This window comes from Triturus cristatus, chromosome 7, assembly GCF_964204655.1.
Source record: "Triturus cristatus chromosome 7, aTriCri1.1, whole genome shotgun sequence".
NCBI lineage: Eukaryota > Metazoa > Chordata > Amphibia > Caudata > Salamandridae > Triturus > Triturus cristatus.
The window spans coordinates 1,535,085,784-1,535,105,738 of NC_140590.1; positions in this window are offsets into that span (position 1 = coordinate 1,535,085,784).

Below are 19,955 nucleotides of genomic sequence, written 5' to 3' on the forward strand. Positions count from 1 at the left end.
AGGAGCAAGTCTGCCCATAACTGGGCACAGAAAGAGGTTTAGATTGCAAATATGATGTTCTTGGCATTATCTATATTGCTACTACCTGCCTTTTCTCGATACATAATCCCCTCCCTATGCTGTGAAAACCTAGTTTGTTTTGTTACCTTGTGATGACTAACATTAGCAAAAGCATTTCACAGAGAAAACTTATCGAGGGATCCTCCCAGAGAGCTTGTCACAGTGTGCAGGCCGTTAGTTTGAATCCTAGCAACACCAACATAATCTTCCAGTCTTCCCAGGTTGTTAAATACCTACTAGTCAGTTGGTTACTCATAACTGGAGAAGAAGAAGCGATTTCCAATGCATAAATTTGGGTGGTGGGAGGAAATCTGGGGCTTATTTACAAGCCCCTTGCGCTGCCAGTGCGTCACTTTTTTTGACAATCCGGCGGCGCAGTGTGCTGCCCCATATTTACAAGGCCACTCAAAGCCACCCTGCGTGACCTTTCATGGCCTTGTAAATATGGCCCCTTTTAACGCATACTTTGCATGAAAGGGGCGTGCCATGGGTGTTGCTGTGGGTGTTCCCACGCAGCACCTATGTATTCTACAGTATTACCAGATTTATGACATTTCGTAAACCTGGGAATGCACAGAATCCTGGTGCAACAATGAGAAATACTTTTATTTGTCCTCATTTTGTTCCTCTTTCTATGTGTGCTGCATTCTGCAGCACACATAAAAAGGGAAAAAACCTCTTGTGATTGTTTTTGTGCAGGAAGGTGCCCCACCATGGTGCAATGGGGCCTGCATTGGCGCATAGCTGCCAATTGTGCGCCAGCGCAGGGGGAAGCACAGGGATGAGTCATATTGTTGTAAATATGATGCATCCCTGTGCTTTTAAAATGATGCAGCATGGCGCAGCAAAATGGTGTCATTATATTGTAAATAAGACCCTGGATCCATTGGCTGTGACAAGGTCTGCATTGCAAAGCTGTGCCATTCTTAGCAAGCTCAATATGCCATTGAAACAGGCTGGCTTCATAAGTGAAGTTTAAGGAATGCTCGGTGATATCAACAAAAGTTTTAGAGTGGCTTCTCTTTTATACTTGAGGATGTCACTACTTGTAAACGTGACTGGAGCAACACCTGAAGCAATGCAAGAGAACTTGGGCCTTATTTATGAAAACTGTTGCATCGCTGAATGAAAACAGTGATGTGACAGTTTTCACTGTGCTCTCCATGCAACATGATGGATGCGTCATATTTACTGTATGACACATCTGTCAGCGCAAAACTGACTCATTGCTAGAGTTGTGTTGGAAGCATGACGTGACTCCAGCAATGCAGGGGGAGGGCTATGTTTACAGCACTGCGTCAGTCTTATGCCTGCTGTGAGGCAGGCGTAAGATATTGACGCAATGGCGTCCTAGAAGTGGCACACTGAAATCTCATGGATTTCAATGCGCCACTTCTATGAGCTTTTTGTGGGGGAACACCCACCCTGCTTACATTATACCTGGTGCTAGTAAAATGTGGCACAGGGGTTTACAAAGTGAAGCATCTGCTTAGATGAGTCACTCTGTAAATAGGGTGCAACATGGCGCATTTTTTACGCTGCCTATGTGTCACAAAAATGGACACACCGGCAGCGCAAAAGTGTTGCAAGTCCTCATAAATAAGGCCCCTAGTAAACAAGAATGGAAAAGCAGCATTTACATTATTTTCTAAAGCCAACATTTTAGGGCTCAAAATATGAATAGCCTGGTATGGGTTAAAACTGAATACAGATTTTGTTTGTTAACAGGGGCGCAACGCAGGCCCTCCCTGCACACCCTGCGATGCAGGGGACGGGGAACTCTCCAGGGGGCCCACCCTAGCCCTTCAGGGGTCCCCTATTGATCTCAAGATAAATGAATATCTGTGAGTTATGGGAGGTTTAGCTCATTCTGAAGGGAGGGGTGTGTTCTGATCTGCTGGTCACTGTTCTAGTTGTTGTTGTGCCAGCCACTCCCCGAGAACTGGCTTACACCCCACCCCACACCTATCCAACACAGGTGTCACAGGGCATGTGACTCTGTTATTAAAAAGGGCTGTGCGCACGTGCCCTGGGCCACTTCTACCCACTATGCTCCAGTGTCTGTGTCGTGGTTAATAATGCATGGGGGCCTAGGCCCCACCACATTACATTGGCGATGAGCGAGTGGACCCACATGCGTAGCTGCCTTGATGGTGGTAGAGGTGGAGAGAATAGCCCGTATTGAGGGCACCCCCTGACAGTGGGCATTGGATGCGCCTAATTGCCTGCGGGACATGTGAGGAGCCTGTGGAGCGCAGGAAGTGATCAGAAGCCCACCCCTCATCTGATGTGCCCACAAGTGCATGGTGACATCCAACAGCAGAGAGACCTAGTGAGCAGTTAGTTGTTTGCCGCACAGAAAATTATGAGAAGCAGGGAGGTGGAAGTGTTACACTCCCCGAGACACTGCTAAAGCATGTGTGTTTCACCCCTCCCTGGGCCGCCTGTGGTTAGAAGAAAAAAAACTTACCGCGAAGGGGAGGAGGGGCTGCTGCCTGGCGGGAGGGTCTCCCGCAGTGTGCGTGAGGTTGGTGGTGTGATTGGCGGCCTTCAGAGATAGTGCCCCGCCCACGGGAGTGAAGAACGCATGGCTGGCTGGATTCAGGGGGCAGACCTGGGTGAGTCCGGTACTCGCCCAGTAAGGCAGATGCGACTGGCGAAGAAGCATTGGTGTGCTTTTGCTGCAATATTTAGGAGCAGCAGGCCCAGCTCCCGGTCCGGAGGAGGGAAGGCCCAACAAGGTGCAAAAGCAGAAAGAAGTCCGCAGCTGGCGGCTCTGGGTAGCCTGCAGTTGCGGAGAAGCTGCAGCCATGAGGAAGTGTGAGAAGCGATGGCAGCGCCACCTACAGGTCGCGGGAGGCACCACAGCCTGTCCAAGAAAAAACAAACAATGTGGGCAAGGAAAACGTGCAAAAGCATAGGGACAGCTGCTGAGGCCCAAAGTTGATGGAAACAGGAGGGGGAGTGAATATGCCCAAAAAAAAGAACAAACTGGGTGAGAGATACCCCCAAAATCGGTTAGTGCCATGGAAGCTGGACAGACTGAATCCCAGCCAGCAAGTGAGCCCATAAGGGAACTTTAAGAGGGAAGGCTTGGCAATGGTAAATAGAGTATAGAAAAGTGGGCTGCAGCCCAGGACGGGCTGCTGCAACCACCCCAGTGAAATTGAGTTTGACACTGGCAAGAAATACATTTAGAGAGAAAAGGCTGCTGAGGTTTGTGAGGAGGAAAGCAGTGACACCTAGTGGCTATGAGGGATCACTGCTGCTGCAGGTGGTTAATGCACTAGGATAGCAAGCAGTGTACAGGGCAACAGCCCCAGGCAGCAAATCCACACAAAACTGAAGAAAGTGCGCAACAGATGCGTCCTGCGATGTCAGGACTGCCCGGCAGGAGGATGAACTGGGTGCACAATGCACCAGAAGTAGGAGTACCCTCAAGTAGTGACCGAAGGGCGCACAGTCTGAAGCGCGCCGAAGATGGACACAGAGAGGATGATTGTCCGGGCTGGAGCCCGAGAGTGAGCGCCATGCGGGTAAGAGGGCACAGGTTGTCACAAGAGGTGACACATCCTGTAAAGCCGGCTCAAGTGAAGGCTGCAAACAGAGCCACGTCGGCATGGTATTGAGGCACAAGGAACGCCTCCTCAAGAGAAGAGACCTGCGAGATGTCAGCGAAGATGACCTGCGAGAGGTCAGCAGAGATGACCGGTGAGAGGTCGGCAAAGATGACTGAGGAGAGGTCAGAGAAGAGATGACCTGCCAGCAGTCAGAGAAGAGATGACCTACCAGCGGTCAGAGAAGAGATGACCTGCCAGCTGTCAGAGAAGAGGTAACCTGCCATAGGTCAGAGAAGATTGACCTGAAGTCAAAGTATTATGACCTAGGAGAGGTCCTGCAAGGAAGAAGGTCACGACAAGATCACCGGACGAGGAGAACACATTTTCCTAGGGGTAGGACAGGGACAGGGCCAAGGCGACCTGTGTGAAGTGCACGTCACATGGAGAGGCCTGGTCAGAGAAGAAGAGAAAGACCAGATGGGACTAGATTGCGTCACAAAGTGAAAGAACAAGGAAAAGGGAATTGGGTGGCATGAGTCCACTGCTGAAGGAGTCTCAAAGAAAGAAGAGAAACGAAAAGAAGAGAGGAGTGTGTGAAGAGACATCGGGCACAGCAGAAGATAAAGAAGACGACTGAGTTCAAGAATATCCGGAATGAAGCACAGTACCTTGGTAACATCGATGGCACCATGAGAGGCTAGCTGTTCAGGAGTCTTCGGTAACACCAAGCAAATCTGGTGACTGCAGATGTGAGCAAGCTGGACCATTTGTGATATCCACCTTTGGGGATGCACAGGAGACTGAATTGTGAGACTGCTTGGACGTGGGGTTGAGAAGAGGAACCGACCACTCCACACCAGACCGGGGCGATCCATGGGCAAATGCCTCAGGGACGGCCATTGAGAGTGGCTCCGCCATGAGTGATGAGTCTACAGCCGCTCCTCCGCAGGTCCCAGGAAGACAAACATCTTGTGTTGTTAGCTGGTTCTTCCAAAGACAATCCTATTAATGCTGGTGCACCAGAGTCTGGATGGCAGGAGTAATCCTATCGAGAAACAACTACCATCCAGGTGGACCGAGGGACTTGAAGGTGGGACTCATAGCACTTCCTCCGCGAACCTAGAGGATGGCGTTGGAGTGACACGGCGATGTACACCCAGCCCAGTGGAAGCCTGTTGAAGAGGGCCTCCGGGTCATCCCGTGAGAGGGGAACATCTGGGAGAAGGGCATCCTGGTGGGAGAGGGATGTTTGTAACTACTCCACCATTCTGCAGCTAGAAGCACTGCTGTTTCTGTGAAGACGCAAAAACAACCAGGATGCATTTGTGGAAACATAACATCTGCTAGATTCACTATCACTCCACCTGCATCCTCACAGTGAACTGTGTATATAGAGACTTTGGTTGTCAACTTCCACGCCTTAAGTCCAGGGACGACCGGATCAGCAGTACACCACTGAAGTGTGCCAAGCCGAACTGGTGAGCCTAGCTGCAGTTGTACCATTGTCCTGTTCTGAAAGCAGCTGAATAAACTCAGTGGAATTTTTCTATTTGTGTTTTATTCTCTGCCCAGGTTGGACTTTGTTGTCCCAGTTTGAATAAAGTTTGGGAGGGATGTAGTGACCTGCTGGTCACTGTTCTAGTTGTTGCTGTGCCAGCCACTCCCCAAGGGCTGGTTTACACCCCACCCCACCCCACAGCCATCCAATACAGTCGTCACATGACTTGTGACCCTGTTAATGAAAGGGGCCGGGTGCACAGTGCCCTCAGACTGTTCTACCCAATATATTCCAGTGTCTGTGCTGTGGTTATTAATGCATGGGGGCCTAGGGCCCCATCCACCACATTACAGGGCGGAGGGGAGATTTTGAGTTACGCCATTGGTTGCTTCTCTTGCGTGACCATGTTTACATTTTCCTTTCTTTGTACTACAGACGGGTAGATTCATCCAACTAGTGTCATTCTGCCTGCCCTATCCCTCTCAGATAGGCAATCTTGGGTTCATCACATTGCTGCAGTGTCCGGACGGTCCTCTCTGTCCTGCAGGCTCAAACTCATGGTCACACAGGGTAGACGAGAGTATGTCTAATTGCAGCAGAAAATTGCTACAAAGAATGCGTCCTGCTTGCTTTAAAGAAGAGGCAACATGTAGATAAGACTTGTTGTCTCAAAGTGCTTCGAAATAGCAGAACGGCGATGTAATGTTCTTTAGAAAAATACACGTGAAAAAAAAAATACTGCTGCAGGATTTACTTGTGCAAGTGACTTTTGACCACTAGATGGCACTTCAAACTCTTTTATAGGAAGAGACGGGATGCACAGAAAAATATATTGGCATGTCCAAGAAAGCTTTTAATTTCGGGTGGGAGTGGTGTGCTTGTGTACAAAATCCTGACTTTTTACAAAAGTGACGATTTTGCAATTTTTTTTGCAAATCACAAAATTGTAAAATCCTTAACAGTCTGGTTAAAATGTTTCGCTCAATGGGATGATATTTTGTAAACTATATTTAAGACAGGGCCAGATTTTTCATAGTTTTGCGTCGTCCTTGCGCCACACAAGAAAGTGACACAACACAAAAGTTAGATTTATCGAGCGACGCAAGGCCACCTTGCGTGACCCTGCATGACTTGCTAAATCTGGTGTAACACAAGGAAATCGAAGCCTTGCGTTACTCTGTCCCAGGGAGGCGTTCCATTGGTGGAGCGTGGGTGCTCCCATGCATCCTCCTATGGATTCTGACGCATTCCCAGATTTACCATTATTAGTAGACCTGAGAATGTGTCAAAATGCTATGTGTTCGCAGAGGAGGCGTAACAAAGAGAAATATCCTTATTTCTCCTCGCTTTTCCTCTTTCTACGTATGCTGCAGTCTGCAGCACACATCGAAAGAGGAAAATGTCTATCAGGATTGTTTTTGTGAAGGAGGTTGTCCATTCCTGCACAAAAACAATCCTGCCTGCATGCTGGCACACCTGCACCATGACGCAAGGGTGCCTGCTTTGGCAATAGGTAGCCAAATGTGCCCCAGCACAACGAAAGAACTGGCCTGCAGGGTCGGACTTTCCGTTGCGGACATTGGGCATTTCCCCGGTGGGCCGCCAGGGTGGGGGCCGGTTCTTGGCCCCTGGGGGGGATGTTTTTGTTACAGGCCCATTCTTGCAGCATAGCTGCAATATCGGCCCCTGTAACAAAATCGTCCGAAACCGGCCCTGGTAAGCAGCTCGGCCCCACCCCCAACCCCTTGGGGGACCGGCCGTGCACTTTGCCAGAGCCGGCTATGGTTCCCATTCCGGCCCTGCAGGCATGCACCATATAATGTTAAACACAGCGCATTCCTGCCCTTTCACGCAGTGCAACACAGCAACATGGCTTGCTGCGTTATTTATGTAAAACCGTATTTCGGTACCTGATATTCTGTCATACATTCAACCAGTGAGAATGACGTCGACATGTGAGATCCACAGTGGATTCTGTAGCTATCATAAGAGCAGAAAGCAAGCTCAGTACTGTGCCCAGTGGCTGAGACCCTGAGCCAGATTTATCAAGGGCTTGCGTCACCCTTGCATCATGCAAGGGGACACAAGTGCAACACCAAGCCCTTAAGTGAGATTTACTTTGCCGCGAAGAGCCACCTTGTGTGGCACTGCGTGGTGTAGAAAATCTGGAGTAACACAAGGCAGCGCAAGTTTCTGCCTCGCATTACTCTGCCCTGGGAAGGCGTTCCATGGATGGGGCATGGCTGTTTCCACGCATCCACCCCTGGTTTTTACTAACACTAGTAAACCTGGGAATACGTCAAAATATTATGCCTTCCATGCGGAGGCATAACGAGGAGAAATATTTATTTTCTTCTAATTTTTTCCTCTTTCTACATGTGCTAGATTCTACAGCACACATAGAAAGAGGAAAAAGCCTCAGAAGATTGTTTTTGTACATGAAGGTGTCCCTTCCTGCACAAAAACAATCCCACCTGCAATGCAAGCACACTTGAACCATGGTGGAAGGGTGCCTTGGTTGGAGTCTGGCAGCCACTAGTGCACCAATGCAGCGAGAAAGAAAAAGCAGGAATGTGCCATATTTGATGCAGCGCAACAAGTTGTCTTGCTGCGTTGCATCAAAGGTTAATAAATCTGCCCCCCTGCTCTTACATTATGACTCTTCTTCCTTATATTGAAATTTATTGTCCTTTTCAGTATTGGTGCACCCCTCACTCTGCATAGGAGCAAGGGATTGCCTGAGAGATCTTGTGACTTTGGTAGAATGCATAACATATGCGTGCACCCAGTAACTGTTCCATCAAACAAAGAGCCTATGTGGGTCACCTGCTGGGAGTGGCCCAACATTCACGGCTTACAGATGTAGGCTCAGGTTCACAAAGTTGTCATGCAATGCCGCACATCAACCAACAATACTGCACTTCATGAGAAGGAGAGCAGAACAGGGACTTATCTACTAAGATATGGCTATCTCCTGCTCTCTCCCTAGTACTGGCGCACACTCAGGCTGCCCATAACAAAACACACATTTTGCACTATAGAGCAATATGTCTGCATTTTGCATAGCATAGGTTTTTTTATTGGGCATAGGACAGTTTGCAAAACTCCACATTGGTCGTATAAGTTGCGACCTGTGTTTCATACGCCTGGGTCTAGATACATTTTGGTTTTTAAATATTGATAAACTTAAATGTATCAAAGTGCATTTTGATATAAATGAATCATCTGCAGGGAATATTATAGAATCCTTCAATCTCGAATAACGGAAACTCTCTCCTCAATTCACATGGAACTGTTTACCTGTTTAAATGCACTTAAATATTACTGGAGTGGATTTCTTTCACCTTAAACCTTCTGTTCTCACAGTGTTAAGCCTGAAATTAATATTAAGGAAATGGAGACCCAGAAATGTTCAGTGGCTGAAACGATAATACTAAGCGTATTTTCTTTGTGTGATGTGACTCAATAAGAATAGGAAAAACGCAGATCAAACCTTTATTCATATTTTGTACTGACAAAGATAATCTAAGAGGACATGACCAAAAATATCTATAACAAATTTCTTACAATAGCCCAGAACAAAAATAATTCCAAAGGAACAAGCTTGTCAAGTTCATCGCATTTTATAATTTAAAAAAATATTTGAAATTATAAATGCAATATTATTATGATAATAAGGACATATTTTCTACGAAACAGTACAACAGACAACAGCTTAAAACCCTGAGAAAGGCCATTTAAGTTTCCGAAATTAGATCCCCATATTTTATTGCACCCAATATTGGGTCCATGGCATTCTGGCAGGGTCGGAAAGGGACAAAAAATAGGCCAAAATAAAAGTGCCCCCCATTAGCGAAGCAGATAGTTTAAAAAGTGGTAATCTCAGGGAAATCAATTGTAAAAACTGGCCCACCTGGCTATAAAACTGTCACACAACTAATAAAAATGCAGCCCACAGACTGATCTGCCGGACCAGCCCATCGGGCATGGCCTGATTGCCCTATAAGTCAGTCCAACCATGTATTCTGGTACTATACCATATGGAATACTGACCAACTGTCCCAAACACTCTTGAGGGATTAAATAATTGGTGCCCTGTGCATAAAGTAGTCAAATACGCAGTTTGACTGGCCCTAACTAGCTCCTTACTACCTCGTATAGTGTGATAGTACAATTTTATAGTATATGAAAGTTTGCAAACTCTGAACAAAGTGAAGTCTCTAATTTTCTTATTACAGTGTAATTGTGATATCACTAATTACATGTATAAGAAAATGATGCAGCTGTTAACTGTGATGACTTATTACAGTTTGAAGCCACAACTTCTGCGAGAGCCAGCCTGAAAGGCAAGCCACAGAACAGAATTAGAAATAGTTAGCAATACTGTTTAAACAAGGAAACGGAGAACTAGCTTTTCAGTTATTCTGATTTGTTCCTCAGAAACGCAGTCAGTAGCGGAAAAGGGATGTTTATGGCAGCATGTTTATTTTTTACAACTACAGTTCATTTCAGGAAAGCAGAAATCTTTCTCCATGTTACTCTACATAATGACCTCTGGCTTTTGTTTTTAAGTGATGTGTTTGATAATATATAATTTGCTTTTGCAATATTGTTTTATTTTCACACTTCAGACTTCACATATAATCTACATATTGGGAACCATAGAAACAAGTAGCAATATATTAGGAATTTTGGGCCACATGCATCAACGAAAATACCAATCGTAAACGGGCAGATTCGCAGAATCTGCCCCTTTGCGACAGGTCTTTTTGCATTTGGGATGCGTCATTCCAAATGCAAAAAAAAGCAATTTAAGTAATCACTAAATTTGCGATTATTTAAATTGCGATTACATTTAAGGAATCACAAATTGCGATTCCTTAAATGCAATGCATTAACAACAATAAATTGCGATCACAAATTACCGTCAATTTCATGTTGATGGTATTTTGTGAAAAGTTCTATTTTAAAAACACACATGCCTTTGGGGCATGTGTGTGAGCAACATGTGGTAAAATGGAAATTTCAGGGGTGCAACAGGGTGTCCTTTAGGCACCCTTGAAATTGCATGCGCAATTTGCGAGTACCTATTGGGTACTTGCAAATTGTGCATGCAATTCCCATTCATTCCTATGGGCCTCGAGGCCCATTGGAATGAATGTAGGAAGCCATTCCTTAATTGCGACTCGCAATTTGTGAGTCGCAATTAACGAATGTGTTGGAATCGCACATTTTTTAGCGATTCCTACATTCATAGGCAATTGCGATTCCATAATTGTGATTCCTTAATAATCGCAATTAAGGAATCCCAAGTGCCTAAATTGATGCATGTGCACCTTTAGCTTTTTAGGTGAACGTTCAAAAGATATTGCATGTGACCGTGAAATTCCAAGATCTTATAAAATAATTTGGCCTTCAGCCGTATTCCTCTATATAGTCCTGGAACACGTCTGTGACTTGCAATGTCCTTATAATGTATGGTATAGGGTACTTTATCTCATATATTAAAAATGCATACTTATATTTATTTAAAAAGAAACCAGCAACCTAATTAGAAACACAATATGATATGCCTATTTTGCGCATGACACATCAATTCTCACATTGGTTTTAAAATCAATAAAACATTGTTTTTTTTAAAGAAACACATGATAACTTCATACATAACATCTGAATCAAAGCTAACATTTGACTCACAAAAAAATTGAAAGAAAATGAGAAACACTTTGTTGATTTGTTTTCACTGATAAATATAGGTTTTACTGTTCGAACTGTAGATTGGTTTATTCTGAGAATTAATACTTTTATTCATGATACGTTGCTTTTTTGTGTCTGATAAAATTAAGGAAAATGTCTTGATAGAATTAAGTCTCCAGAGAATTATTAAACTATTCCGTGTATCATAAGACCTGTTGGACTTGGCCCTTCTGGCAGGTTCACCCCCAAAACTTTTTGCATTTGTCCTAGCCTTTCCCTATGTCGTGTAAGTGGTTTTAGGCCTCTAGGCGCTTTTACACTGTGTCCCAGTGGAAAGTGCGTGCGCGCTGTGTATGTCTTTAGTGAGACTGACCTGCCCTCCCATAGGAATGCATGGGGAATGTGTGTGTCCATGGTAGTTCCTGATGCGTGGGGGGTGCAGGGTCAAGTTTGGTATGTGCGAACTCGTGAGATTGAATGCTGCGCTGATGATGTGTGCGGCGTTACTGTGTCTAGTGTAGAAGTGCCACTTCTAGAAGCTGGCATGTCTGTGTAATAAATGTGAAGTGACTGTCTGGCTTGTGATTGGCTGGTGTGTCTGGCTCCAGGAGTCAGGATGGGTCTGCCCCAGTGGTGAATAGGGAGATTTACATCCAGATGGGTGGGAAGAATGCACCTGGGACCTGAATAGGGCTGGGCTGTGACCCCATGTAAAGGGTTCTGCTGTGCTGATCCTGACGCTGGGGGCTGCTGCTGCCGGGCTCCAGGAGGAACCGCCACAAGGGACTGCCTCCCTGCAGGAGGGCCCTGTGTGCTGGCCTGCCTGAGCCCAGCCTTGTGCCCCCTGAACTTGGCCTCCATTTGAAAGGGCGCTTTGCTCTTTATTGCTGGGAAGAGCGCGCCATTTTTGATCCTGGACCTTTGACTTTACCCTGGTGCTGAGAGAGCGTTTTACTTTTATTAGGTAGAGCGCTCCTCTTACCTGAGGAGCGTGTGGGCTCTGCAGCGCCGGGTCGTCCATCAAGAGGGAATCCCTGGCGTAGGGATTCCCCTGCATTGTGACCTATTGCGGGTGCCCACCCCGCTTATTAATCTTAATTACGAGGGAGCCTACCCCTCCTTTGCCCCCGTTTCACCACTGCCGGCCCGAGCCATCAAGAACACGGAAAAGCCGGAAGTTAGGCCGCGAGTTGCCTGACGTGGGGCGGGACTTCCGCTTTCCCGAGGGAAGCCCCGCGCCCACGGAATCCCCAGAAAGTGCCGGCCGGCGAAGGAGGGGACAGAAGCAGGCTGTCTGGGGCCTCGCGGACTCCACCTCCAAGTCCCGGGTCCCAGGAGGGGGCCCGGGTGAAGTCAGGCGATCGGTGAATCAAGGCGGGGCCCCCGTGAGCAGAGAGGAGCCCCGCATGGTGCCCTGCTGCTGAGAAGCCTCCCCAGTGTTACCGGAGTCCTGCGCATGCCCGGTGAAATGAGCAGAGTTCGGCAAAGGCCCTGAAACTCTGAGGGCCGCGGGAGGAGGCAGCGCGGGAGAACAGAAGAGCGGAGACAACGCGGGAGTCTCAGGTGAGCCCGTTTGCTTCTCAGTGGCACCGCCGTAGCGGGCCACTGCAACGTGGGGTTCAGAAAGCACCGCAGTACCAGCCCCACATCTCCTCACAGTTGCGCCGCCGTTGCGGGCAACTGCATCACGGGGGCATTTTTTTTCTTTGAGCGATAGTCCCAGAGTGGGACTTCTGGGGGCACGCTGAGTGCACACACTACCTGCTTGTGGCGCATTGTTTTGGGCGCCAGAGGCACCCAGAGTGCCAGGAAAGCTGTGTCGCCCCAGCTGCGCAGCAGTGGGCAGCTGGATCGTGTGGCCCCATTGTTCTCAGAGCCCCTGTAGGGTTCAGTAGGCACAGTGGTGCCAGCCCCCATTCTTTTCCTCGGGGGCATTCTCATTTAGAGTCCCAGACAGGGGCTCAGGGGGCACGCTGGTGCCCAGGCTCATTGCCACAGCTGCCCAGCACTTAGTGGGCAGCTGCAACGTTTAGGTTGTGCCCCTGCGCACTTTTGCTTTGCTGCATGCGCAGCCAACCCAGACATTCTGGACATTGGGCATTTCAGCCCCTGTGGAAGGCCAGTTGCTATAGATCAGATTGCGCTCCAATAGATCAATGATGCATTCACCGGCATTATGGATTTCAGATCGTTTTTCAACATGGAATATGAGAGGAAACACATTTGATCTGCCTTCACCAAGCCCAAGAAGTTAGGATCATTTGTGCTTTACTTAAGTGAGCCTTCAGCTGGAGCACCTGCTATGTTTATATTTGTAAGTGCTTCCCGTCGAGGTTTAATTTCTGTGAAATGAGCATCAGGGCCAGAAAGGATCCTCATTTTTTCAAAAAAGAGTCCAAAGTTTTGCCGAAAATGTCTACCCAACGGCAGTACTTTCTACTTGTTAATTAGTAAGTGCTACCTCTTTGGGTAAAAGTCTAGTGCATACTCTACACTACAGCTGAGTAAGATCCATGAGGTAATGTCTCCAGTGACCTTCTATGCATGTAATTTCTTCAATGAAACCGTTACTCGGACGGTCTCATTCAAAAATCTGTGATAACATGAATCCCGGTCAAGAGAAGATGAGGAGAATTCACACAGATGAATCAACACCAAACGGGGGCACTCTCTCTTAACTACATGAAAGTAAGTACTTCTTTGTTTGGTGGAGATGTCCTAGTATTCCTCTGCATCAACAATGTGTCACCAAACTCAGCGGGAAACAAGCTCGGGCCATTTGGTTAGATGTCCACAACATGGGAAAACCTTAGCATACTACTAAGAGAAACAGGGCAGGCCGAATGGGCGTAGCTTGCACATGATTTTGGCCATTTGCATACTCAGGTTAATTACAAGGGAGACACATAGGTGCCGATTACGATCCGGCACAAACCGGGTACGAACCGTCGGACGGAGGCTTTTTTCCGTCCGACTCGTACCCGGTCGTAAAACTTTACAAACATGCAAGTACGATTCGCACGGAAACAGCATTTCCGTACGAGTCGCACCGTACATACACGGGGGTACGCACCGTACATACACGGGGGGTACGCACCGTACATACACGGGGGGTACGCACCGTACATACACGGGGGGTACGCTCCATGCATACACGGGGGGGTCGGCGCGTACTCACGGGGGCTGGGGGGGTACAGCGCGTATGCGGGCACATGTCTCCATGGTTGCTATGGGAGTTCGGTCTGTACGGTGCATTTTCCATACGGTTGTATCATCGGACGCACGGGACGGATCGTGATTCCGCGGTCGGACTTCACTTTTCACATTTGTACGGTGACTCGTCCGAGGACGTGTCGGACACATTTCCCGACCCGAGGACGTGTGGGGAATACTTCCCAATGCGATTCGTATGGACTTTTTCCCATGCGAATCGTGATTGCCAATTTGTACGGCACTTGTACAATTCGTACGGTAAAAAGACCGGATACGAGTCGTACGGGCAATTTTTTTACCGGATCGTGATCGGCACCTCAGTCTCTCTTTTAAACATTTTTTTTTTATAAAAGGGGAGGAGGGCCACGCGTCTCTCCTCCCTGGGTCAATTTCGGCCCTGGGGACCTTATCCCCCGGGGCCGGGCAAAATTTCACTGTGGGAGAGGGGCCATGCGGTCCTCCTCCCCTGGCTGATTTTGGCAGATGGGACCACATAATCCACAGTCTGGATACAATTTAATGGGAGAGGAGGGCCATGGCCCCCCTCCCGGGCCAATTTCGTCCGCAGGGACCCCATCCCCCAGGGCCTGGCCTTATCATGCTGGTTGTCCTTTAGCAAACCCAGGGCACCAAGTCTGCACCGTTGGGGACCGTGGGAGGAGTCTGAATGCCTCCGCAGTCCCTGCCGGATCCCCGCCTCTTGTAGGGAACAGCCAAAAATGCTACTACCTGCTTGTAGGAGCAATGATTTCATTTGTTTCCCTGACTGCTTCACAGTTTTACAGCTCCCACTTGCTGAGAGCAAAGTTTGTGTTTGCTCTTGCTTGGTGGGAGCTGTCAGCTCCCGGCAAGCAAAAGCAAACAGCTATCTCCTGAGGGTGGGCACCTCGGGAGATGGCAGGAGCCTGCCCTTGGGGGTGGCAGTCCCCAGAAGGGGGGCTGCGTGGCCCCCTTCTTTTACTTTTGACGGCCTTGTCCTGGGGAAGTGATGATCCCTGGGTCTGCATATGGCCCGGGAGGGGGGCTGCATGGCCCCCACTCACAGATTGAAAAATGTTATTGGCCCCAGGGAGGTGGTGGTCCCCAGGAACTGGGGAGGTGGTTGTCTTCAGGGCTCAAATGAGCCCATGGAGTGGGGCATGTGTGGCAACCCTCCACTATACTAAATAAGCACCGGGGAAATGGTGGTCTCCAAGGCTCAAATGAGCCTTAGGAGGGGGCCCGTGTGCCCCACTCCTTTTTTCTTTTATATGCCTACATGCCCCTGGGACCTATCTCACTCGGGGGCTGTAGTCTAAACAAACGTGAGCGACCGCACTTTTTTTTTTTGCAGTGGATTTGTGACCTCTTCGCGATTTCACTGCAATTTATATTTAAAATGCCTTTTTGCCCTGGAAGGATTCCAGGGGGACTCTGGTACCAGAGCTTAGGGGTCAGGGAATTGCTACTCTGTCCCTTTTTCTTTATTTAAACTTTTGGGGGACTTAGCTGAAGCTGAGTCCCAAGATGGCTGCCAAGTATACCTGATTGAAATCTTGGGAGCTAATCAGATTTTAGCACAGGGGCTGCCAAATCCTCTGAGGATCCGCTCCATATATATACAAATGTGGTTTTCTTTTAATATCACAGATTCTATTGAATGGATTAGCACCAATTCATTAAAAGGTCGCTTTCTAGACCGAGAGCTACCTTTCTGCCAAATTTGATGTAAATCCATCCATCAGTTCAGGCTGTAGTCGTGCATAAATCTGTATGGAAATTAACATGCAAAACACACTTTTTTGACCCCCCCTCTTTTCAGCCCCCACTTAACGGATCACCTGAAACTTTCCACAGACAACAGGACCCAACTTGACACTTTGAGAAGTTTTGGTGAAGATTCGTCAAACGGCACCAAAGATATAGGCAAGTCAAAAAATGCTTTTCCTATGGAAACTAGGTCCTAACTATAACTAACCTACTGGTGATATATTATTTCACTGAAAAAAGTTAAAGTGACGTTATAGTTAAGAACTGTAATAATATGTTACTTTACGTTTTTAAAAAACCTTGGAAATTCACCGAAAAAACACAAAGGCTAAATAGATGTTATAGTTATAGTTAGGTGAAAATGCCAGTTAAAACATACTGGTTTAAACTAACAAAACAATTGAAATTCCCCAGTTATAGTTATCTTAAGTAACTGTATCATGTGCCCTGAAGTAACTTTAACTCGTACCCCTTTAAATGTAAATTAACATATTACTGTTCATAAATGTATTGTCCATTTAAGCTTTATTTTTAGTGAATTCCTGTGTTTAATGTACATTAAGGTTTCGATCGCTGTCCCCGAGCACCCAACCCCCCTACTTGCAGGCACACAGCTTCCCGCTGCGCGTGGTCCAACACCCACAGACTGACTATGTGATGCTACAATATAAATTGTGTTATTTTATGTAAGGCGGACTTACTGACTTTGTCACAGAGCCAGAACATCAAATTATAAAAAGTCGGCCTATTGGCTTGATCAAGGGGTCAGCATATCAACATATATATAGAAAATAAACCTACTGGTTTTGTCAAAAAATTGCCAATATTTGTAATCAAATGCTTCTTTCATTAATTCACACATTGCAACATTAAAAGTGCTTCTCAATTTTTTTTAATGAAGTCTTATTATAAAAGAAAAATCAACATGTCTTTGAGTTTAAAAAAAATATTTTTTATGTCACAAAATGCTACCACAAAACTACCACAAGATGGTCTGCTGGTGAGCATAGAGTTCCAGCTTGGAGAACTTAAAAACAATATAGTAAGCACACCTGGGGTCATGGATTTAATGACCCAGGAGATGTACTGTTTTTTAATGTTGCTGGGGTGCTGCTGCGCTCCCTGGCGTCCTCCCACCCATTTAATAAATGCTTTGTGGTGCCCCTGCAAATTCCAGGAACACCACCAGGATCCGAAAAAACGTAATAACAAGCCCATGCACAACATTATGTGACGCTCCATGCCGGAGTAGTAAATAATAGAGTTGCTTTTGCCGCTCATTTATTATATTTTATTTCTTTTTTGGGTGCCCCGGTGGCCACCCGTGTCTTTAATTATTTTTATGGGGAGGCATGTTTGGAGCCCAGGAGCCCCGCAGCCCTCCAGCATTCTGCACTGGGGCAAAGCAGGAGCCGGCAGCAGCAATTGTAATTATTGTTTTTTAATTTGGGGTGCCTTGGTGCATTTTTGATGTTTGGAGCTGAGGGCTGAGGTTCCTCCCCTCTGCCAGCAAGGAAGGAGAGGGCAGCATGTCTTTCTTTTGTTTAAAAAATATATATAAATTGGGGTGTCCCGATGCCCACCCTGGGCACCCCACATCATTTTGGATGTTGGTGAATGCAGGGGAGCCCCGGGCTCCTGCCAGTACTTGTACTGGGTGCATCAGGAACAAGCATTTCTCACAATCTGTGGGAGCAGCTTGTTGTTTTGCTCCCGCTGGGCGGTAGCAATACTGTTTCTCTCCCCGCGAGAGTACGGGCCGGGAGAAACGTTTGTATTCCTAGCTGGCAGAAGCCTTTCTGCTCCTGCCAATTAAAAGCACAGGACACTTTCCTGCCCACACTCTCCTGGGCAGGGAAACAACTGTGTCCTAAGATATCGTTTCCCTGGGATATCATGATTGAGCCTGTGTCCCCGGGGACCAGCAAAGGCTTGGGGAGGGTGGGCCGCATGCTTCCTTCCCCAATTATGTTTATTGCCCCCAGGGGATGGTGTCCCTGGGAGTTCTTAGAAGCTCGAGGAATGGGCCTCATGCCCCCTACCCCTTAAGTTAATGCAAGCCCCAAGGAATGGGGTCGCTGGGCCCTGAAATTGGCCCAGGGAGGGGTGCTGCACCACCTTTCCCCTAATTTAATGCACGGGTCTGGCCCCGGGGCCTAAGAACGTCCCATGGGGTGGGGCTACATGCCCACCTCCCCTTTTTACATTAATTGGCCCCAAGGGATAGGTTCCCTGGTGGCAAGAAATGGCCCAGAGAGGGTGGGCGCATGCCCCCTACCTTTTCTAAAATTTATAGTGCTTCCCCTTGGGCCGCGGCCCACTCTGTATTTTTTTTTAAAGCACATGAACCTTCCTTTTCTTGTATTTACCACAGATCCACCAAGAATTTGCAGTTGAAACCTTTTAAATTATTTTTGGCCCCAGGGGTGGTTCCTCTGGGACCCCCAGCCAGGCCTAGTGGGCAGGAGGGACTGAGTCCCCCACCCCTAAAATGGCTGCCATCACATCTTTGATGATGTGGTGGCAGGCAATCAGATCTTATCACTAGATCTATCGGCTGCGTGGATGCTCCGTGGCGTGAAATATCGAGTTTTTTTCCGCTTAATTTCTCAAAAACCACTGAATGTAATTACACCAAATCACAAAAAGCATGCTTTCTGTACCAAGATCTTCCTTTCTGCCAAATTTGGTGTAATACTGTTCAGCAGTTTTTGCGTTAGCTCCGTTCAATTTTCCTATGGAAAAATGAATGGGCAAAATGCATTTTGGGACCTCACTTTTTCTCGGCCCCCGCTTGACAGAGCACCCCAAAACTTTCCAAGAAGGAGCAGAGGTGGATGCGATTTTTTGGGGGGAAAGTTTGATGAAGATTTGTCAAACGGCGCCATAGTTATTAGCAAACCAACAAACCATTTTTCAATTAATATATATTCCTAAATGTAACTATCCAGTGGGGACTGCAACGGGGTAATATACATATATGTTTTTTAATTAAAAGATTCTAGCTAACAATAAACCTGTCAGACCTTCCGAAGAGATTCTAGCAAGAATTATTACAGTGCAACTCTTCTACCTGCAGGCTTAACACGGCACAATAATAATCTACCTTAAAAGGCTTATTGGATTTATCTTGTTTCTTAATAAATACATTATGCTTATTTCCTTTGTGGAAGCCTTTATAAAAAAAGATCAGAACGATGGCATCTGGCAAAACCTTTCCCGATGAACCAATCAGGCCTATAGCCTTTGTTATTGGCTTAACATCCCAACCAACTCAGACCCACTTATTTAGCGTAAGCTTTCCTACAAGGCAACCATCAGGTACACAGTAATAAAATTACAAATATGTACCAAATTACGGTGTCAAAAACATATGAAGTCTCAAATTACAGTGTCAAAAACATATGAAGTATATCTTAATGGTGCCTAATAAGGATTATCATAGTCTAGATCTTTTATTCCCACTGTTTGTTCAAGGTCATCAACACCAAAACAGTGTGAGATTCCATTTAACATAATAACTGTATATAGATTTTGACAACAGTATAATAACAATCCACAGTAAAGAGCCTGTGTTTCTTTTAATACACGCTGTTCACAATAAGTAAATTAGGTCTACTGTCTTTCTCATATTATTTCATACTCATATTATTTCATAATGAACAGATCAACCTATAACATTTAGCATAACTTTCCCCAATTAACCAATATCGGCTATAGCCTTGACCACTGGCTCGACACCATAACCAACACAGGCCTACTGAAGTGTACGTATGCTAGCAAACATCATGCATACAGTTACAACATTACAATTATGTACAGAATTACAGTTAGCAAACCAACATACGACTCCTCTCAAGAATGATCCCAATAAAAATCTTCTACCATCAGTGTGAGATTTCAATACCTGTCTACAGCCTGTAACACCGCGTGATAACAATACACCTGTTTCTCACTAAATAAACCAAGCTTGCTGCTTTTGTCATAGTGTTATATGATAAAGTGATCAAACTTATGACTTCAAACATAACTTTTACCAGTGAACCAACCAGGCCTGTATCTCTTATCATTGGCTTGCCACCATAACCAACTCAGGCCTACTGTATTGAGCATAAGCTTTCCACAAGGCAACCATCAGGCACACAGGCAAAAAATTTGAAATGTAAACAAAATTAAAG